The sequence below is a fragment of the Callospermophilus lateralis genome, chromosome 3 (assembly GCF_048772815.1).
Source record: "Callospermophilus lateralis isolate mCalLat2 chromosome 3, mCalLat2.hap1, whole genome shotgun sequence".
In the NCBI taxonomy this organism is placed as follows: Eukaryota; Metazoa; Chordata; class Mammalia; order Rodentia; family Sciuridae; genus Callospermophilus; species Callospermophilus lateralis.
In genome coordinates, this window is record NC_135307.1 from 109,480,912 (window position 1) to 109,505,143 (window position 24,232).

Sequence of the window (24,232 nt, forward strand, 5' to 3'; positions counted from 1 at the left end):
ATGAAAGTTTAGAGATAGGAAATCATAACTGGTTCTCTCATTTGTTCACCTGGTAATTGTTAAATGGGTGTTTATGGAAATGGGCATATATCAGTTTTATATTTTATTGTCTAGCAATTGAGTTAGCTCCCTCTCTATATATAGAATCCGACACATGTGTTTAAAAAGCTAGATTTTAGAGTCCATCATGAAGCTAAAAAGGCCAGATACCTGCTCTCCTTGCTTGAGGAGGCACACAGACTGGTCACTTAAATGCATTCACACAGAATTTAAATTTAAAGTCACAAAGAATTGTAAATTCTTTCTGGGCTGGGGATGTAGCTCAGTGGTAGAGTGCTTAGAATAAATCCATCCACCCACCCATTCATTCATTCTTAGGGCTCTTTCTACCATGGGAGGATCCACAACAAGAAATTGGCATTCTGCCACAACAAAAGAAGGCTTTGACCACTCAGGAACTCTGATCTTGGACTTCGAGCATTCAAGACAATGGGAAATTACTTTCTGCTATTTATAAATAAGAAATAATTTATTCTTAGGTCAGTGACATACAGCACCCCCCAAAAGGCAAATGGTATCCAGTGGCATCAATGGTTTCTTAGACGGGAAAAGACTATCCCTATGGTTATTACTTTGGCTATGGTCTAGTTCTAAGGTTTGTCCATCTCCTATTTGTCTGAATCTGGCTCTCCAATCTTCAAGTCATTTCTGTTGAATAACCAATTCCCTTCCAAAAAAAAAAAATCTTTTCTCTTTTGCTTCAGCTAACCAGAGTTGACTCTTGTTTGCAACCAAGGATCTAGAAATGATACCCCTATGGTACGCCAGGCTCTGTAGTAGACAATGGCAATACAAAGACAAACTGAGACATGATTTTATCTTACAGGAGTTTAATAGAAAAGACCAGTAAGGGCTGGGGTTATGGCTCAGTGATAGAGTGCTTGCCTAAAACGTGTAAGGCACCAGGTTTGACCCTTAGCCCACATAAACAAACTAAATAAACAAACTAAAGATATTGTGTCCATCTAAAACTAAAAATATATTTAAAGAAAAGACAAGTAAATAATCAGTATGATAATGTTTAAGCTCTAACAGGAATAATCAAAGAAAAGCAAAGAACACAAAAGCTCAGGCTTGAGGAATCAAAAAAGAGAAACAATCTAAACCCTGCAATATGAATAGGATGATACAGGAGAGGTGGGAGGGTGTTCCAAAAAAAAAGAACAAGCACAAAAGCATATCTTTCTTTTTCTCTGTTCATCACCCTTTCCCTATATACTATTTTAAAATTTTTTTTTAGTTATACATGGACACAGTATCTTTATTTTGTTTATTTTTATGTGGTGCTGAAGATCGAACCCAGGGTCTCACATGTGCAAGGTGAGTGCTCTACCGCTGAGCCACAACCCCAGCCCTCCCTATATACTATTAAAAGCACATTCGAGGGGCTGTGGCTGTGGCTCATTAACTGGTATGTGTGAGGCACTGGGTTCGATTCTCTGCACCACATACAAATAAATACAATAAAGGTCTATCAACAAAATTTTTTAAAAAAGCACATTTGAATATATGTCAAATAAAAATAGGGGGGAGACATATTTAAGCAATTGAAGTGAAGAAAGGAAGACTGATGGATTTCTAAAACAGCAAGAAAGTCCCTACATGTGATCTTGGTGACAATGGTGATGATTTTGAGTTTGCTATTTGAACATAAACCTCATGCCTGAAACACACATACATAAACACACCCCATCACCACCACAAAACTGGCCACAAGTACCTCTCTTCTCTCCTCACTTCAGTCACTTCTCAGAATAGTCAACCTGGACTTTTAGGGGGATTTTTTATTTGGTTGGTTGGTTATTTGTGGTGGGGAGGAGTAGGAATCATGAATGAGTGGATAAAAGAATTGAAAAGGGAAGTAAAGGTGTTAATCAGGTGAACAAAGCAGTGAAGCACAAAGCATCCTGCCAATTGCTTACATGGGTTTTGCTTAATGGCAGGTACAATTCTACAGGGGAAAAATTATATAAAATAATATTTTACAAAATAACCTATACATGCTCTTTTCTCTAAAATTATAAAATTTTAGTGTTGACATCAGTCATGTTAGAGATTTACCTCAATCATTTTCACTATTTGCTTTTATAAAATTATGCTCTTTTTAAGTTTTACAAGCTCTATCATTTTCTGTCATCTACTCTATGAAGGTCTATGCTTAAACAGGAAAAATGAGCAGAAAGGAAACTAACATACCAATCAAACAAAACTCAAAAAATTTTGATAAAGGAGTTTGAAAGGAAGTGATCAATAACATCTCATTCTCAAGAGTGACATAAAGGTTACAGAACAAATAATTTAAATATTTTATAACCTACAGTTTTTATTTTTAAAAAGTTCATATTTACTGCCATGCGGACACATTTGAAAAAATATTTTAATTTCAGTTTCATTAAGTTGAATGATACAAAAATTGCCATTAACCATACTGAAGTCCTCTTTTTACACAACTCTATAGTACCTTTGCAATTCATGCCCTCCTATTCAAATGGCCAGCTCCTATGAAATACTTAAGACTTATTCTTGCAAGTTTTCCACACTTCTTTCCCCTTGAGAGGCTGCCATTCTATTTTCTTTTTTTATTGGTGAGTATAGTTGTACACAATAATGGTATTTGTTGTTGCACACTTATGGATGCACACAATATAACAACATAATTTGGTCATATCACTTCTCAGCACTTCCCTCTTTCCACCCCCATCCCTTTACTCAATGGATCTCCCTTTGATTTTCATTAGATCCCCACCCTGCCACACATACATCTTTCTTTTCCTTTTCCCCCTCTAGCTTCCACATAGGAGACAAAACATCCAACCCTTGACCTTCTGAATTTGGCTTATTTTGCTTAACATAATGGTCTCCAGTTCCATCTGTTTTACTGCAAATGAAATAATTTCAATTTTCTTTATGGCTGAATAAAAACTCCATGGTGTATTTATACCACATTTTCTTTATCCATTCATCTGTTGATGGAACACCTAAGCTCGTTCCATAGTTTGGCTAATGTGAATTGTGCTGCTATAAATATGGGTATCCACATATCACTACAGTATAACTTTAATTCTTTAGGATAAATATCAAGAAATATTATAGCTGGGTCATATCATAGTTTTAATTTGCATTTCTCTAATTGCTAATGATATTTAACATTTTTCATACATTTGTTGGCCATTTCTATTTCTTGTTTTGAGAAGTATCTATTTAATTTAATTGTGAATTTATAAACTGGGTTGTTTGGTTTTGGGCTATTACTTCTTTTAGTTGACAATGGATCTTTTATTATTTATTTATTTATATGTGGTGCTAAGGATCAAACCCAGGGCCTCACACATGCCAGGCAAGCGCTCTACCACTGAGCTATAACTCCAGTCCCAGGTTTTTGAGTTCTTTATATATTCTAGATACTAACCTTGTCAGAAAAGTAGCCATTAAAGATTTTCTCTCATTCTGTAGGTTCTCTCTTCACATTGTTTCCTTTGTTGTACAGAAGCTTTTTAATTTCATGACATCCCATTTATTAACTCTTGGCATTATTCCCTGAGCTTTAGGGGGTCCTACTGAGAAAATCATTGCTTGTGCCTATGTCCTAGAGTGTTGAACATACGTTTTCTTCTAGGAGTTGTAGTTTCTGGTCTGATTCTGAGGTCTTTGATCCATTTTGAGTTAATTTTTGTGCAGGGTGAGAGGAAAGGGTCTTGTTTTATTGTTCTATATAGGGATAACCAGTTTTCCCAGCACGTATTGTTAAAAGGCTGTCCTTTCTCCAATGCATATTTTTGACACCTTTGTCAAAGATTAGTTGACTATACATGTGTGGATTTGTCTCTGTGCCATCTATTCTGCACCATAAGTCTATGTGTCTATTTTTATGCCAGTACCATGAAGTTTTTACTACTATAGCTCTGTATTATTGTGATATTTCCAGTACTGTTTTTTTGACTTAGATTGGTTTCGCTATTCTGGGTCTTTTATCCTTCCAAATGAATTTAAGGCTATTCTGGGTCTTTTATTCTTCCAAATGAATTTTAGGACTGGTTTTGTTTTTGTTTTTCATTTCTGTGAGGTATGTCTTATGTCTCATGAGTATCCTGCACATATCTTTTATATGTAATTATTTCTTTGGACATCTACTCTTCTCAACTACATTATAAATTCTTTGAGATTAGGCAATTTTATATCTCTAGCTGTAAATATATGTTTTAGAACAGTCCCTAGCAGACAGCAGTCAGTAAATATTTGCTAAATTTAAAAAAAGATATATTAATAATGTTATTAATATAAAGTTAAATATACATGTATTCATAAAATAACATGACTCAAACTTCAAATTCACTATGCAGAAGCTAAAAGACTATCCAAACTGGTTTTCACTTGAAAATGGGAGAGATTTTTATAGCTTTCACAATAATCATATAGGGACTGGGGATGAAATAAGTTTTTTGTTACTATATAAAACCATTGAAAGTTCTGTTATTTCACACAAAAAAATCTTAATTTCATAATTTTATGAAAAATTAAATAGTAACGGTCATAAAAAGATTTTAAGTAAGCAAGTCTTAATTGTTTACAATAATGGAAAAAGGAAGAGGCATCAGTAATTTCTAATGACTTATAATATGCCTCTAGAAAGTACTTACTGAAATTACATTTGATTATAATTGCCCAATCTTATAAGAATTTATTTTATACCAAAGAAAGAAGGGATAATGTGTAAGTCTGGCTCAGAAGTAGTTAGGAAGTTCTACAAATTCCCCATTCTGTCCCCTTGTTCAACATTTTTCTCCTTGCTTCAATTCATCTCACAAATAAAAAGCATAATCTTAGCACAGCTACATCCCTCCCACCTTAATCCATACTGGGAAAATCTGGTTAAACGCTAGTCAGATGGCTTCTTGGTCACCAAGCCATACAGCCAGCCCACTAGTCCTTGCCAAAAAGTAGAGCAGTGAAGTGGCAGAGTGGCAGTCTAGGCAGGATGAAGCATCATGTACGCAGGATGAAGCACAAGCACAAGTGACCCAGGGCAAGCCAACCTGTCACATCACAGCAGCCTAGCCTGCACCCAGTGTGGATGCCTGCTGAAGAAACACGCTCCGTGCAGCACTGCAGCTCCAGACCCCTCACCAAGCATGCTGGATTCACTGACTTCAACTTCTGGCTTTCCAAGAAGTGGGGAGAAAACAGAATGGAATTCACAGCTAACCAAAAACATTAGTACTTGTCCAAACCCTAATTAGTATAATTGTAGACCAATAGCATTGGGACCTTTTTCAAATCCTGATTAGCATAAATCTAGACCAACAGCATCCACTGGAGTGCTATATAAATCGAGACTGGCAACCCTTGTCAGGTTCCTCTCTCACACTGCAGGAGTTCTGATTTTATACTCGTGAATAAATACCGCTCTCACACTTACGCATCCCAGTCTGTGGATTTCATTCTTTGAATTTATGAGACAAGAACCCAAAAGAAGAAGAAATTGATGGTGAGCTGCTGGGGTCTGCTGCAACAGCGAAAGGCGTGGCCTGCCATTAAGAGCTGCAACAAATTTCTCGGCTGCAGAGGTCTGCAGCTTGTGCAGACCCCACCTGCCAACAGAAGCAAAGAAACTCTGGTTTCAAACAGTACAGACTAACTGAAGCATAAGAGTAAGCAAAGGACATGCCAATAACTTAAGAAGCACTACTAGGGCTGGGGTTGTGGCTCAGCAGTAGGGCACTCGCTCAGCACGTGTGAGGCCCTGGGTTCGATCCTCAGCACCACATAAAAATAAATAAAATAAAGATTAAAAAACAAAAACAAAAAAAGTACTCCTAAAAAACTATATTGAATTTTAAATAAGCAACTAATTATACAGTATAAATAAGAAATGCTAATTATCATTAATGCCAATCTCAAATTTGTGACAAGATGTTGAGACCAAATATTGGAGCTATTAGAAAAAAAGAAAAATGATTAACTTGCCACGATATTCTCAAAAGTTAGAAATGTATCTTTTATTTTAAGACCCAGGATTAGTTTGTTTGTTCAGTCATTCACTAATTTGAAGATTAACAGAGGAAAAAGACATATAAATTAACGTATGTTAAGGGTAACTATGGGTATAATAAAACATTTCCTAACTGCCAGATATTATTCTATTTTATCTACTTAAAGTCAGCATCCTATAGCAATATATGAATGCCAGTGTCTACAGAAGCACACTTCACAACAGCCAAACCACTGAACCAGCCTAGGTGTCTATCAATGTATGAATGGATAAAGAAAATGTGGGATATATACGTGATGGAGTTTTACTCAGGCAAAAGAATTAAATTATGTCATTTGCAGGAAAACACATGGAACTTGAAAGCATTAGGTCAAGCAAAATAAGCCAAACTCAGAAAGTCAAGAGTCATGTTCTCTCTCATGTGCAGAAGCTAAAAAGAGGGAAAAAAAAAGAAAGAAAAAAAAATGTAGGGAGCTGGGTGTAACAGCACACGACTGTAATCCCAACAACTCGGAAGGCAGTACTGCAAGTTCAAGACCAGCCGCAGCAACTTAGCAAGGCCTTAAGCAATTACCCTGTCTCAAAATTGGAAAATACATGTATGTATACTAACATATATGCTAACATAGAACCATATTTGTTTGTCTACATAAATAAAAGGGCTGGGGATGTGGCTTAGGGGTTGAGCACCTAAAATTCCCAGTACCCATCCACCCCGCCAAAAAGAGAAAAAGGTAAGGGGAGTCTCATGAGAACAGAAAGAAGACCAGTAGTATAGAGGAAGGGGAACAGGGGGAGAAAGGAGGGGAAAAAGGGGGGAAGCACTGTGGAACAAAACTGATCAAATTATATTACTATATTGTACACATGTACAAATGTTATAACTAATTCTACTATTATGCATAATTAAAATGAACCAATAAAAAATCCTCCCCCATCAAGTAAATTAATGGATTTAAAAATACTTTATTTGTATTAACAAATTTAAGCTTCACCACATTATGAAGGTATCATTATACCCATTTTATAGGGGAAGAAATAGGTGTACACAGAGGGGGGAAAAAAAGGTAATCCATTAGCAAATCCAGTACACAGTCTGAATCCACAGCCAATTTTATTTATTTATCTATTTTTTAAATTTTTAGTTATGTGTAGACACAATATCTTTATTTTGTTATTTTGTTTACTTATTTTTATGTGGTGCTGAGGATCAAACCCATTGCCTCACATGTGAAGCAATCACTCTGCCATTGAGCCACAACCCCAACCCCCAAAGTCAATTATTTTATACTGCCTCTCCAATATTACAATAATTCACTCAACAAATTTTTTTATTTGTTTTAATTAGTTATACATGACAGTACAATGACTTTGATATATCCGAGTGCCTTCTCAGGGCCAGGTAACTGATGTGCTTGAGACATGACACAGTTACTAACAGATTATTCCAGAAGAGATCCCATAATCCAGAAAAGAGCAGAGATCTGAGAAGGATTTCTGGAGGAAGTATTGCCTTAACTGAGACTTAAAAGACATAAAGGAAGCCAGGTGTAATGACACACACCTGCAATCCCAGTGACTCAGGAGGCTAAGGCGGGAGGATCACAAGTTCCAGGCCAGCCTGTGCAACTTAGGAAGACCCTGTCTCAAAATAAAAAATAAAAAGAGCTAGGGATGCAGCTCAGTAGTAAAGTGCCATTGGGTTAAATCCCCAGTACCACACATACACAAGGTTAATGGAATAAAGAGGTGGCCCACACCTATAATCCCAGCAGCTTGTGAGTCCTTAACTGTCAAGTGTTATGTCCTAAGAGAGGACTTCCCTAACAACTTTCTTGAGGACTCTTTTTCATTCTCTCAATCACCCTGTTTCCCTCTATAACACTTACCACTCTTCGAGCTCTTCTTGTTATTTACAGGTAATATATCAAAGTGATTAAGAGGGAAGGCTCCACAATCAGACTGGCTGCATTTAAATTGTAGCTGTCACTTACTAGCTGTGTGACCTTATATAAATTGTTTAACCACAAAGTGTCTAATTTCCTCATCTTTAAAATGGACAAAATAGTCAGGTGCAGTGATGCCTGCCTGAAATCCCAACTACTGAGGAGGCTGAAGCAGGAAGATCACAAGTTTGAGGCAAGCCTGGGTAACTTAGTGAGACCCTGTCTCAAAAGATATAAAATAAAAGGGGAGCTGGAAATGTAGCTCAGTGGGAGTGTGTCCTGGATTCACTCCTTAGCACTGAAAAAATACACACACACACATAAGACAAAATAATGAAGTACTTAATTCACAGACTACTTAGGAGAGTTAAATGAGCTAGTGCATAGAAAGCTATTAAAAGAATACAGCTCTCAATCCAGGGTTGTAGCTCAGTGATAGAGCACTTGCCTAGCATGCATGAGGCAATAGTTCAGTTCTCAGCACCACATAAAAATAAGTAACTAAAAAATAAAGGCCCATCAACAACTTAAAAAATATTTTTAAAATACAGCTCTCAAATAATATTCTCTATTTGTTTACTTGCAATGGTCTTACTGATCCACTAAATGGCATATCTCAATATGTACTACTAAAAACATCTGAAGCAATAATTTGGTCTATATCTAAAGAAGTAAACTAACAACCAAATAAAGGAATACTATTCTGACTAAACCTCCTCAAGAAATACTGCTTTCAGGGCTGGGGCTGTAGCTCAGTAGCAGAACACTTGCCCAGCGTATGTGAGGCACTGGGTTCGATCCTTAGCATCACATAAAAATCAACAAATAAAATAAAGGCATTTGGTCCATTTACAACTATAAAAAAATTTTAAAAAGAAAGAAATACCATTCTCATGGAAGGAACTGCTTTTGCCACAAAAGTCAGAAAAAGAAAATCATATGAACCTATAGTTAAGCGAGGAAACTATTTTAAAGTTTTATGTGTAATTATTATGTAATTTACACCAATTTATAAAAATAAAATTAAAATATGGAGGATAAGGAGAAAAGGTTCTAACCTAAGTATCTTTGGGAAACAATGTTTTGACTAGAAACACTAAGGCTAAAGACAAAAGTAACTGTAACAATAAATACTGCTCTAGGTGTTAAAATCAATTCTCACAGAGATACAGATTAATAATTCTGCTATATATGTGTATTTGGGATTGAACAAAGAAGTAAATGGATATCAGATGGTGAGAATCAGGTCTCTAGTTTTTGGAGGGGGGTATATGGATAAGCAAGGAGACAAAGCTAGAATAAACCATGTGTTAGTGAATTAGTCAAAGATGTTAGCATGAACTCATATTCTGCTTAAATGTAGACAAACAAAAATAGTTCTGTTAGCATATATGTTAATATACATACATGTATTTTCTAAGTCCATGCACTATGAAGGCCTACCAATAGTAATAAGCATGTATAGTACCCAGAACCTATCATCCTCCAATAAAAGGAACAAGGGATCCTTAGGAGAAGGCTGATGCTAGGGCTGGAGCAGGGAATATACAAGACGGGCACTGGAGCATCTTATAATGCAAGCAAATGATGGGTTATGTCCTGTTGGTCACAGGAGCCAATCTGAAAGGGGTGAAACAAATTGAGCAACACAATAAATGAGGGAGAGAAGGAAAATTTCTCAATAGAATTACAAATAATTTTACAAATTAAAGGAGTCCTCAATAAGGTAATGCCTAATTCTCAGGGTTTGGTCTATACTTGGTGACTTGTTTCTAAAAAGTAGACTATGAGAAAACTTTACAGTAGAGAATTCTGTACTACTACAGTGTAGTGGTTAATTTGAATTGTCAACTTGATTGGATTAAGAGATGTCAAGGATTAAAGGCTTATGGGTGTGTGGGTGAGGGTGTGTCTAGGAATGATTGGCATGTAGGATAGCCAACTGAAAATGGAGACCCTCCCTAAGTGTGGGCAGCACCATCCAATAGGATGATGGCTTAGATGGAATAAAAGTTGGAAGACAAGGAAGCAGCAGCCTATGCAAGCTTGATTCTTCTTCATCATGGTTCTTGATTGCTGCTGAGATGATCTGAAGATATGGGACTCTTGTTTCTTCACTCTTCCAAAGTGGACTCTGCCAGTGATTCTCCAGAAGCCTTTGGTATCGGACTAGGATAGCACCGTTGATCCCTCTTGTTCTGGGGCTTCAGCCTCTTGGACTGTGCAACTACTGGTTCTTCCAGCTCTCCAGCCTGCAGAAGCCATCATGAACTATCCAGCTTCTGGTCGAGTAAGCCAACCTAATAAAAGTCACCTTTTTATAATTATTCAGCAAGAATAATTATAAAGAAATTCAGCAAGATGATCCAGCAATATCAATGACAGCCCTTATTACTAGTATTTACCTTTGAAATGATGCAGTGAAATTGCCACTTTATCTCTGTGGCTGTCCTTCCCCAAATCCAAAATTCCAGTCTAACGATGAAAAAGCATCAGACAAACCAAAATGAAGGGCATTCCACAAAATACCTGGCTGTATCTGCTATAGTTTAGATCTCAAATATCTCCCAAAGGCCAGTGTGTTGAAGTCTTGACCATGGCATTACAAGACGTAGTGGAAAAAATTTGGTCACTGAGGGAGTGCCCTTGAAGGAACTAGAGATCCCAGTGGCTCGTCTTCCTCTTTGTCTCTCCAGCCACTCTAAAGTGAGCAGCTATGCTCTACCACACACTCCTCACCATGACAGTGCTGCTTTGCACAGGCCCCAAGTCAACAGGGTCAGTTGACCAAGGACTGAAATCTCTGAAATCATAAGCCAAAATAAACCAGGCTGATCTTAGTTCTCTCAGTCATATATAGTGGGCTGAGCAAAAACAGAAATACAATGAGTACTATGTAAAATCATCTTGCCATTGATTAAAAGTTTATAATATTGCAGATAAAAGGTTTTGTCAGTCATTTCATCAGCTTACATTTTAATTCCTTAATAAGGAAGCAATAGGAACAGAAAATTCTCCCCTAAGCAGGAGGCCTCTTGAATTTTGGACTAACAAGTAATATTGATCATATTAATAAAATTCTACCTGGATTTTGAAGTCAACAAATTTTAAGTAATTTTCGGTAAAATACATTTTCAGTACATTCCCGAAACACTTCCTCAGTCTTAGAAGGACTATAACTATACCTATTTTGAGAAAGCACATTAGAAAGTTCACTATCAACAATATATTAAGGTTTAAAATTATAATAACTTAGGTCTGCACTGGTAATTGTTCCAAGAGATTTGAAGACCTCAAAAAACAAATAAAAACAAGCTTCCCTAACATTTATAACTATGCTGAAAAAATCTTATAATTAAGAAAAAAGGCAGAGATAACCAAAAATACTAAAAGATGAAAAAAAAGACAAAAATGAAATGCCATTTTAATACCATTCAGACTGGCAAAAATCAGAGTCTGACAACACTAACTGTTGGCAAGGATATGGAGAGACATTGTTTGCCAATATCCTATAAATATCTTATAAAGGGAAAGATACTTCTACCCTAGAACCCAGCAATATGACAAACAAGTATATGACCTAGAGATATTCTGGCATATTGCTTCAAGAGATGTGGTGACATTAATGAGGCAAAGTTTATAATAGGTTAAAAAAAATGAAAACAATTTAATACTCATTAATAGGGGAAATGATAAAATGAGTATATTAATTCAATGGAACACTACATAACAATGAAAATCAATTAACTGGAGCTACAGTATCAACAATAATTTATATCAACAAATATGCATTCCATGATACAATCATATTAACAGTACTTAAACTTATCAGCACATTAAAAAAAAGTGCCAGGCACAATTTTGAGCACCTTTTGCAAATAAACTTACTTAATTTTTACAACAAACTTATGAAATTGACAATTCTGTTACCCCTATTTGATAGATGAAGACATTGCAGCATGTAAAGATTAAATAACTTATCTAACATCATGAAACTTTTAAGTAGCAGAGTCAAGATTTAAAACAAGGAAGTATGGTTCCAAAGCCAATACTTTTTAAAAGCACCAAAGCAATGCCATATATTGTTCATACATATAGTTTATGAACTGGGAGGGAAGGAGAGAGATGAAACTGGGAAGAAAGTCTAGCTTCACTGAAGTATAAAGTTCTACACTGCTATTTTAGAATTCAGTGTGGTGACTATGACATAGATCTTTTTATATTAAAATGTATCTGAAGCCAAAATGAAAATGTTAACATTTTTATATGTGGGTATGGGTGTATACTACATATTTTGGTAATTTACTTTAAAGATTTTCAAAAATAAAAATTTCTCATCTACAAAACAATATTACAATAAAAATAAAAACAAATTTAAGGGATTTAAGCGGGGCACAGTGGCCCATGCCTGTAATCCTTGCTACTTGGAAGGCTCAGGCAGGAGGATCACAAGATTGAGGCCAACCTTGGGAACATAAGAGGAATCCTGTACAAAATTAAAAAATTAAAAGGTCTGGGGATGTAGCTTAGTGGTAGAACACCCTTGGGTTCACTCCTCAGTACTGCAGCTTTTACTCAAAAACAAAAATAGTTAAACTGTGAGTTTACATATGCATATAAACTTTTAACATAAATATGGAAAATGAATTTTCATACTGATCAAAAGGGAAAAACTTTAACAAAGTGACCCAGAAATTGTTATCTTTTACTTAGTATACTTATTCATTTTGATGACTCACTATTTTTAGTGAAAATAAAGTGTAGCACTAATAGAAAAACTCCCATGATATCTTTCTTTTTTCTGGATCCTTTGTCTCTTTTATTTCTTCTCTTGTTTATGATTTTCAACTGAAGGAAGTAAAAAAAAGGAACCAAGAAAGTCTCACACATTTAAAAAAATAACAAGAACAACCATAGATAAATATAAATACAGCCTTTCAGAATACAAGTTTCCCCAACATAAAGTCAAGTAATGTTTCAAAAATTCATTTTTATATTGGTTGTCTGGGAACTCAAAACATTTTCCCACTAAGGAAGTTATTAGAGGATATGAACACCAGGAAAAGATACTACCTTAATATTAGCAGTGAAACTGGAAAAGCAGAGTATTCATTGTGTGCTGATGGCTCATAAAGAAAAAAAGCATTCTCAGGCAAAGTTTGAAGGCTAAAATCATGTTTCATTCACCTTTGTATCCTCAGTCACTAGCAAAATATTGGGATCTCATAAACATCCCCAAACCATTGCCTAATAACTGATGAAGTAATGAGGAAAGACTGGGAAGAGAAGTTCATCAATAGGTAGCACTGTCAACAAGAACAGTTTGATGTAGGAAGCAAACAGAAAAGGTTGGAGAAAAGCAATGTGCAAATAGTGCAAAACATCTACATATGTAAAACTTAAACAATGTTGGTACTGGTAATTAGAGCAATGCCTTTATCTAAATTATCACCTGTTTCTAGTATTGTGTACTGCAAATACACACATTTTGGGTTGATTCTGCTACCAATAAATCATAAGATAGTTTCCTTGTTGGAACAATGGTTATTTGGAATTTCAGTATTTCCCCTCATAACCCTTAAAAAAATATTCTACTGTCATTTTGTAATTATAAAAGTAATAATTGGCCAGGCACAGTGGTGCAGGCCTGTAATCCCAGCGGCTCTGCTTGGTAGGATGAGGCAGGAGTTCAAAGCCAGCCTCAGCAACAGCAAGGCACTAAGCAACTCAGTGAGACCCTGTAGCAGAATAAAATACAAAATAGGGCTGGCCATGTGGCTCAGTAGTCGAGTGCCCCTTAGTTCAATCCCTGGTACCTGCCCCCCACCCCAAAAGTAATAATTGTTCAGAAGTGAGAAAAAGATATTAACAGCAAAATTACCCTTAATCCTGTCATCCCAGAGACAATAACTGTTAATATTTTATGTATTTTCTGCCAAGACTTTTAGACATTTACATGAGGTATGTTATAATTAACAGTATCATATTTCTTTATATTATAATTTTCCTCTCAACATTGTATTTTTCATGTCAGTAAATGTTTTTTAAAATGATATCTAGTAGGGCTGGGGATGTGGCTCAAGCGGTGGCGCGCTCGCTTGGCATACGTGCGGCCCGGGTTCGATCCTCAGCACCACATACAGACAAAGATGTTGTGTCCGCCGATAACTAAAAAATAAATATTAAAAAAAAATTGTCTCTCTCTCCCTCTCTCACTCTCTCTTTAAAAAAAAAAAAAAAAAAAAAAAAAGTTATCTAGTAGCCAGATCCACCACATAGATTATCTTAAATTTCACCATTTCCATACTATATTTGACTGTTCAATTTTTTTGCTATTATAATAACACCCTATGTAAATTAATAGGTTATTAAATGTAAAGTGCTACACTGGCCTTTTAGAATTCAAAGTTAAATTATGGTAAGTGTGACTAGGCTCCCATAAAAACCCCTACCATAAGTTCTCCTGGACAATAAACAATCAATCTAGGGCACTAAAAAATAGACAAATAAGAAAGGAAAAAAATTCACTACTTTTATCTTTAGCCATTCTCTTCTTCTACCTCTGATGTGAAAGAGAAAAGTCCCACAAAGTCTCTGACATTAGAGAAGAATAGCAAGTCAATTTTCCTGCTAGAACAACTTACATTTTCCACTTAGAATGAGCTTTTAAGTAAGAAAGCACAAGATTATAATATAATGAACATTTCTGTTTCTGAAATAAGCATGATGCTTGGAAAAATTCTGCAAACAATAAAAGATAACATAACCAATAATCACACAACAGGAAATAAGTTTTTTCTTAATACTCTGCCATAATTTTTATTATTTTTTAATAAACTAATAAATGTTCCTTTTTAAAAAATATCCTTCCAATTATACTAAATATTATTTAGGTTGTCAGAAACAGGACAATAGTTCCAGAAACTTAAGAATCAATAACTATTTAAGCCAGTGGTAATTCATGTGGAAAAGTTCAAAACAAATCACATCAGCTTCCTTCCTCTCCTAAATGAACAGAAAATTTATACTGTGCTTCACCAATTTTTAAAAATGTAAAATTGTGTACACAGTTTAAAACTCAAGGCAAATTTTATGCATTTGTTCACAATATTGGGCTGGTGTCAAGATAATCAACTTCTCTAATAAGTGCATTCTTATAAAATCCCACAGTGAAGTAGATCTGTGTTTAATCATTCAGAAAAAGAAAATTATGTAACATATATCACAGATACTGATATACTACTCTGGACTCCTTACTGAGAACTCTGACTCAAAGGGAAATTGTAAAAATGAATTAAAAATTACCCAAAAATGTTTACTTCTCCCCAAAACAAAGTTCCCATAAAAGAGGCCAAATACAGCCTTTCATTATAAGTTCAAACAGGGTTCAAATAGCTCAGAATTCTGTATACTTTTTAATTTTCAGAAGCAGAATCCCAGAACTACTATAAACATAAACTGAATTAACTTACCCAAGAGTTCTTATTATTCAATGTTATATCCCCCAGAGACTACTTTTTATAATAATCTTAAATGCACTACAATAGATTACTGTAACCTGGGCTACACTGTTTACAGGTGTCTCAGTCTCCTTTCCCCAAGGAGGGAAGAGGTGGAAGAGGGTAGGCCAAAATCAGAATGAGGCTATATACATACCAAATAAGAGCTTGTAATTTTATGAGATTGCTTCTTTTATACTAGGGTTATTCTTTTCATTAATGTATAATACATTTGAAAGAATAACATATTCACAGACTAATACAATTTCTGCCCTCAGGAGTCTCTAACTGGCTGACACGCGTTTTCTCCTCAAATAAATGCATGCCTGTTGCCTGATGCCTGTCCTGCTGTTGCAAACAAGACATAACTGTCCTATAAGACAAAAACCCTTCTCTAAGGCTCCTTGGCGTAACCATACGTTTGAATTAAAAGAACACTGGAACAACAAAAATCGTCCGGCACGTCTGTCGTTTAAAAGCACGGTAACGAAAAGCTGTCGCTGCGACCCAATTTTAGGTCACAAGCCTTTTTTTTTTTTTTTCTCCTCCCCTCATAAAGCAATAAACTTTAAAGGTAACGATAATAACCGAATCGCCCACCCCACCCCCACTGCCCCGCAAAAAAAAAAAAAAAAAAAAAGATTGAAAAACCTGGCCAACTTGGACGCTGGCCGGGCTCACGCGAAACCGGCGCCCGCGGGCCGGGGAAAGCTGAGCAGACCACCAGGAGGAAAAGGCGGGACCCGGGCTCCCCAGGCTCACCCTCTGCGCGTGTTTAAAATGCAGAGCAGGTGGGATTCCGGGAAGCCACCTCCGACTTACGTAACTAGCTTGTCAAAATCCAGCTCCAGGACCTCCCCCTCCCCGCCCCCACCACCCAAACAACAACAGCCCCAGGCCAGCCCCTAATAGAAAATCTGGAATGAAAACACCGGAGCCCCCCACGCGTCCGACGCAGAGGCGCCCGCGCTACATTCGGCACCGCCGCGCCTTCTCCGGGCGCACGGAGCCCAAGGAGGACGGCCCGGATTCCAGGAGCCGGGGCGGAGGTCGCGGCCATCCGTGCCGCCTCCCGAGTCCCACCGCCGGAGTCCCGCGCCCCCGGCTGTCACCTTTCGGGGCCGTGACAGCTCTACAAGCCACCGCTGCCCGCGTAGCTGCCCCCTCACTCACCTCCCCGCTGGCCTCAGCGCAAGCAGCGGGTCGAGCTTAGAGAGCGGCGCCAGATCCCTCACGCACGGCGGCGGGACACGAGGGGCTGAATACCGCGGCGCTCTGAGCCCGCTTAGCTCATCCCCAGCCCAGCGCTCCGCCCTGCGCGGCACCCCCGCCCGCCCAGGCCTGCCGTCTCAGTCAGACGGGACTCCCCCTCCCCTCGCGGTCGCGACTGCCTCCGCCTCCTTCTTCAGCTCCAGCCGCGGCAGCCGCCGCAACCGACGCCATTTTGGTAGTGACGGAAAGGGCGGGGGCGGGCATCGGACCCTCGAACACCAATCACTGGCCGAATTTGGCCCGAGGGCGCAGGAGGGGGCCCGGTTGGAGGTATGGAGGTCCTAGCGCCTTCTTGGAAAGGGGCGGAGAAGGTGGGTGGGGCTGGGCCGTGCTGGCTCGTGACGCGCGGTGTAAATGGGGAATCGCACTGTGGTTTCCCCCTCTGGTCGGGAGATCCCGAGCCCCGGGCGGGCGTAGGTGAGGAATACAGTGCTTCCCCTTTTGCCACCCCTAGGCGCAAGGCTCCAGCTCGCGCCAACCGACCTGGCCCGTCCTCCCTGGCACTCCCAGGAGTCCTTGCCTAGCCAGAGCGCGGGGCGTCAGTCTGAGATGCGGCTTCTCCGCCCAGGGCACGCCGATTCTGCAGGAAACCCCCTGAGGGGTTAGCAACCACCTAGTAGGTCTCCGACCCAAGATAGCAGGCCCGGTAAAATGGGGAATTTAGGGGGGTTCTCCGAAAACTACGTTGATAAAACGCCTTTTGTTGACTGAAGGGGTGTCCATTACATTGATAAATTGGATATGGCCTACTTAAACCTGACCATGGCTCCACCATTAATGGCTATTGGCAAGTTGCCTCTGAAAAATGAGTATAATAAAGGTCGACTACCCCTACAGGATTACTCTGAGCGTTAAATTCTGTAGTACATGTGAACTGCTTAGCATAATGCCCAAAAGTACTCAATAAATGTTAGATAATATTCCAAGGACAAATGAAGGAAGAAATGGGACCTTAAAAATCCCTCTTGTTTTAAGTCAATTTATGCAAAACAGGCGTTCATCCTTTTTACCAACTCTACAGTTTTACTTTCTCCCTCCTTTCCTCCATTGTAGACCATCAACAAACATTCACTGAAAGTCAAGCAATGGGGACACTATGGTGAGGGAATCAAAAAAAATCTGCCTTCAGCGAGTTGTAGTCTAGTGTGAGAAGATCAAATAATAAATGAATACTTTACATTTGGAGGGGAAACATACCATAAGGTTATGAAAAGAATTCTGGAATAGTAAATAACAGGATGGTTTTAAAAACTAGAGTGATGAAGGGAAAGCCCATCAGACACAAGAGAACCAATAATGGGAGAAAGGCCCTGGGAAATGTTTAGGATAGAGGAAAGAACTGTGTAAAGAACTTGCAGTAGGAAGCAGCTTAGCTGTTAGAACTGAATAGAATTCATGGTGCTGGGAAAATCTTTTGGGCATGGAGAAGCCTAGCCTGAGACTGGAGAGGGAGGGAGGGCTCAGTCCTACAAGGCCTAGGAAAATAGAAACAAGATTGGGTTTTATTCTAATTGCAAGCAAAAGCCATTAAAAGGTTTTAATTACAAAGCAAGGGAGTGGGGAACACTGATGTTTGCAATATGACATCTGTGTTTATATTTCAGACAATATATGGACCAAAGAACTGAATTTAAAGTTAAGAAAATAAAGAAATAAAAATCTGAGGTTGAATTTCTTCAACACCACGTTGGCCAAATTATGTATTTTAATCTTCAGTTCATTGTTGTTAAAAAATATATGTGAGCATCACATAACTTTGCACAATAAACAGTATTTTCACTGAAAATTATTACAAAATTTTTTTCTAAAAGTTTTGTATGCCTTGTTGGTATAATGTATAGTTGCCTATACAAATCGATTTTTTTTATTGATTACTAATAAAAATCCAAATCAATCATTCTTAGTCATTTTTTGCACAATGTGCTACTTGGAGAAAGAATATGGACTAATGTTAATACGTAATTTTTCAATACTATAGTTCCTTATTTATTTATTTATTGGTAGTAGAAATTGAACCAAGGGGTGCTTTCCCAGTGAGTCATATCCCCAGCCTTTTGTGTTTTTGACTTTGAGACAGGGTATCACTAAGTTGCTTACAGCCTTGCTAAATTGCTGAGGCTGGCCTAGAACTTGCAATCCTGCTGCCACAGCTTCCCTAGTCACTGGGATTATAGGCCTGCACCACAACAGCTGGCTTAATTTTTTTTAAAGTGCTTAGTTTTGCATTTTCTAATAAAATACAAGACATGAATTTCTTTTATTTTATTGTGGTAAAATACATACAAATTAAATTTACCATTTTAACCATTTTTAAATGTATTGTTCAGTGGCATTAAGTATATTCACATTGTGATCCTCACCATTGTCCATGTCCAGAAGATTTTCATCATCCCAAACGAAAACTTTATATCCACTGAATTATAATTTCTCATTCTCCCATACCCCCAACTCCTAAACTACTATTTTACTTTATAAACTTTAATTTTTAAGGTATCTGGCAAGTCTTTTCCTCACACCCACAAAATAGGTACATAGGTTTCAGTAGGTTTTTTTACTTAAGCTGGAGATTTCAAAGAACCATGTAAGTTTAGAAACTACCACCCAAGAAATAATGATTAATGTAAGTTTTTAGCTCAGATGGTTACCCATAATACTAATAAAGAATACTAATATATTACCAATTAATTTTACACTGAAAAATGTGTTCCATAATCATAAACTGTACTCTATAGTCTCTAAATGTATGCTCTAAAATGGCTCAGACAACAATCTGCCCCTCCTTTTATTTACTGCTATAAATGCATATCTTATTAACGCTATTAATTTTCATTTAAAATAAGATTCTGACTCTGTAGATTTAATTTTAAAAATCACTCTTCAGTGAAGGATGGATTGGAAAAAAGTAAGAGAAGGAGATAAATGTTTGTCATTTTTATATAACCAAGCATTCTATAAGGGAATGAAGATCAAAATTTTTAACTGTTAAACAAAAAGTTTAATCTCCTTACCCTTCTGGCTGCCAATGTCAGCTACAATGTTTTTATCCCCAGTGGAAGAAATGGCTATTGGCCAGTCAGTTACTGCTAGGGAGGGTTTATAATATAAAAGGGCACAAGAAAACTTTTGAGGGTGATGGATTATTCACTACCTTGATTGTGGTGATGGGTTCACAGGTATATACATATATCAAATTTATTAAGTTGCAATTTTAAGAAGGAAAATTGCAAGTTTGAGGTCAGCCTCAGCAACTTAGCCAGACCCTGTCTCAAAATAAAAAGGACTAGGGATGTGGTTAGTGAAGCACCCCTGGGTTCCAAAAAAAAAAAAAAAATTGCATTCTTTAAATTTGTGCAGTTCTCTATTTCAATTATACATCAATGAAACTCTTTAAAAAAAAGTTTTTTAATGTCAAATTGGTAACTCCTATTCCCTCCCCATTAAAAACAGATTAAGCCTTTTATTGGTTTTAATTATTGCCAGATCTGTGGGTTAATTCTTTTTAAAAAATACTTTTTAGTTGTAAATAGACACAATACCTTTATTTTTATTTATTCATTTTTATGTGGTGCTGGATCAAACCCAGTGCCTCACATGTGCTAGGCAAGTGCTCTACCACTGAGCCACAATCCCAGTCCCAGTCAATTCTTTTTTGAGGACTAGTTTGGCATATTAAAATTTTTGACTAGCAACAAAGAGCACTCAGTTGGAAATACACACATTTATATATAAATATTCACCTACATTACAGAATATTAGTTAAAATGCTATAGGCAAATAGTTGCAAGAATAGCTTACAGAATGGGATTCTAAAAAGTTTCAAAATTCTTCAAAAGTTGGTTTGAAGTATTTTTATCAAAGAAAATCACTTCTGAGCGAATATTATTTAAAAGCAGTAGAAAAGCAATAGGGAGATTTTTTTATTTTTAAATACCTCTTAGTTTTTTGTTTTTGTTTTTTTTTTTTTTGAGAGAGAATTTTTTAATATTTTTTTTTCGGTGGACATCTTTATTTTATTTTCATGTGGTGCTGAGGATCCATCCCAACACCCCGCGCATGCCAGGTGAGCGTGTTACCGCTTGAGCTACATCCCCAGTCCCTACCTCTTAGTTTTAACTGTCATATCCTGAGTCCTCTCAACATCCCAGGCATTTGTGACTAAGGTCACAGCTAAATAAACTTGAGCCTTAAATGTGACTTGGGCAAGAGATTCTAACAATGTAGACATAAGCCAAATAGAAAAATGTGGCTTATAAATTTGAGTCCCATGCCATGCCCTTCCTGAAATGATGTCATCTTTTACACCTGGAACTCTGGCTCTTTCTTAGAAATTATTTTAAAACATTATAGTTCCAGTGCTGCATGAGGGAAAACTATGAGACCAGTAACCATTTATAGTACTGGAAGCTCACGTTTTATAGTCCAGTTCTCTCCACCTGTTAAGTCTAGGTACCTTAATTGCTATGCCAGATGTTTTCCACATCTGTAAATGAAAACATGGAGCTTTAAAGTATCCTTGATATCTGCGCTACAGGGCTTCCTCAGGGGTGAAAAAACCTTCCATCGGAAATTTATGAGCTTTTAGAAACTCTCTGGATGCGTCCCAAGTAGAGCACGTGTTGCCAAAATGTATTCATTGTAAAACGGTGTTAGAGTGATATTGCAATGTATTTAATCCACAAATGGAAATTGATCAGCAGTGTGGTCAAAAGACAAATCTGGCTAAATTCTTTTTGAAAGACAATTTGCCTGAACAACTTTCAAGAATAATAGTAAGAAACATCATATTAACAATGACAAATTCTAAATCTAGTACTTGAGAGGAATGACCAAGGACAGGAGGACTGCTGCAGTCCTAGCCACTGTTGTCTCTGCCCTTTGGTGGCCATCTGAGGAGTCATCTTTGACTCAGCACTTTTTCACAACTTTGAAAATTATCACTTCTCAACATTCTCCTCAAGTTAGTAATTTTACCTCTTTCAACATTTCCTTATAAATTCTAATTTTTACTTGTCAAATTATCTGCAAAAGAAAGTTATTTTAAAATAATGTACCAACTGTCATCGTCCACAGTCAAGTGGGCCTCCTGACTTTCTTCAAGTGGTAAAATGATATTTTCATAACTTTTCACAAATTCACTTCAGTCTGCATTTATGCACCAAACACTGTGCTGGGTGCAGAAGGAGCACATTGATAAACAGGCACATATGAGAGACAGAAGGCTTCCTGACATCTAACTTTAATAAAAGTGAGACTGTGACAAGTTCTACACCAGACAAACTCATTGCTGTGGGAGCCCAGAGGATTTGATTCTCATGAGGACTGAAGGTGAAACAGATGACTCTGGAACCAATCCTGAGACAACATAGACTTTCTATAAAAGGAGAGGACATCATTGTTTGGGGTTGGAGTTGGGGGGTAAGGTTGATACAAGGCAGGAAAAGCTTTTTTAATTTTTTTCTTCAAATCTTTTTAACAGATGTAACAGATGAAAGAGGTGCTCATAAATTGTTCAGTGCTTTGACTCTCTGGGAGTGGCCAAAGATTCAAATAATTTGGAAGGATGAATATCTGTGCTGACTTGCAGGAAATATGAGTCAGATTTTCTCATCTACTCAGCTCTGTAGGTACAGCCTGGATATTTGGAAACATGAAACCAAACAGATCAGACACTATAAGTCTTTTCTTTTTGTTGATTGGCGTAGACAAGCATCTTGCTAGGGTAGACAATGGACACCCATTTTATTGTCAAGGCTTAAGGAACCCTGCCAGCAAAGGGAAACACCTGCAACTGAAAAGAGTAAAATTAAGGAAAAAAAAAAAAAAAAAAAAAAAAACCACTTCTGTTTTCTACATAACTCTTCCAAATAGGGGGTTATGTAGAGATACATTTTAAGTTCTTCCTTCTTGCCTATGCTTCAGGATTGTATGTTTAACTGCCTCAAGATGTATCAGTCCCAAGTGTATCTGAAATTCAGCATGTTCAGAGGTGAACTCATTATTATCTTTACCCAAAACTGGCTTTACCTATGTTCTTTATTTTCTTGAATGATGCCCACCATGCCCCTAGTCACAAAGTGAAAACCTGGGAATCATCAAATCCTCTTTTTCCCTCTTTCCTTGACACCTAATCATCAAAACCAACTGATATTACCTCCTTAACATTAGTAATATTTTTCCTCACCTGTTCTTTTCCATTCACATTGACTTACTCCAAACCCACATCTTTTTATTTTGTACCTGAAATTTTGCAGCAGTTGTCTAATTGGATTTCCTGTCTCCTGTCTTCCCCTGCTTTAATCCATCCATCCCTGCCAAGCTGATCTTCTAAAAGAGATCAGTTGTTTCACAGTGTGAACTTGCTAGCTTCCTCCTTTCCTTCCCTTTTATTCTTCAATGTCCAATCTTTATTGTTGTTGTTATTTTGTTTTGTTTTGTTTTGGTACCAGAAACTGAACTTAACCATTGAGCCACATCCTCAGCCCTGTTTAATTTTTTGAGACAGCGTCTCACTAGGTGACTTAGGGCCTTACTAAATTGGCGAGGCTGGCCTCAAATTTGTAATCCTCCTGCTTTAGCCTCTCAGGTTGTTGGGATTACAGAACTGAGCCACTATATCTGGCTCAAATATCCAATCTTGATGTTACCTAAGAAAAGCAGGGCATTAGGACCTATACCATTCTGTCCCTTGCCTCTCCACAGTATGGTAGAAACTATCTCTCATTCAGAACACTTTCAGACTGACAACACAAAGCTCTTAATAGAAAGAAAACAGCTAAACCTCTGCTGCCCATAAAAGTACCATATTCCCCTTTCCCATACATGTGCATACAAAAAAATTGGATCACTTAGTTATATCAAACTAGTTATATGAAGGGCAAAGTTAATTCAAAAGGGAAAATCTCTTACAATTAGTTTGACTCAAAATTTGGAGCATAATGGATTTTTTTTTTTTCAAATACTGGGGGTTGAACCCCTCACCCCAGGGGTACTCTTAACCAATGCACTACATCCATCCGTTTTTGTATTCTGAGACAGGATCTGGTAAAATTAATCAGGCTGACCTCAAGCTGGTGATCCTCCTGACTTGACTTTTAATAATAAAGATTTAAATTTAAATCAAAAAAGATCTCCAAAGATTCTTGTAAGGTGGGTTTCTTCTTAACTAAATAATCCCACAAGCTAGTTAAGGCTCTCCACTGTCAGTATCACTTTGCTATCTGTTAAAAGTAGATATCTTTCCTCTAAATTCTCCATTCCTAACCCTGCAAGTTTTCATATTTGAATTATTTTAACAGCATCTTTAATTTGATAAATGTCAACTTATTGATTTTATAGAATTTATATGTTGCAATAACTTGAAAATTATGCTTAAAGGGAAAGAGAAGGAGGTTGGGATGGGGCTATCTTTTATTTGACTGTATTCAAACTAAAATGGAAAAAAGGCTTTTAGAGATGGCATGGTAAGG

At 37.3% G+C, this 24,232-nt stretch overlaps 1 protein-coding gene across 3 annotated transcripts in view; it reads right to left on the reverse strand.

The window, feature by feature from the left end:
- Positions 1-16,805, reverse strand: part of Dennd4a (DENN domain containing 4A) — a 113,732-nt gene extending 96,927 nt beyond the window's left edge. For all 3 annotated transcript variants that reach the window (XM_076850969.2, XM_076850967.2, XM_076850966.2), the window contains exon 1: positions 16,668-16,805. The gene's annotated coding sequence lies outside the window, so the exon portion shown is untranslated. The remainder of the gene's footprint in view (positions 1-16,667) is intronic.
- Between the last annotated feature and the right edge of the window lie 7,427 nt (positions 16,806-24,232).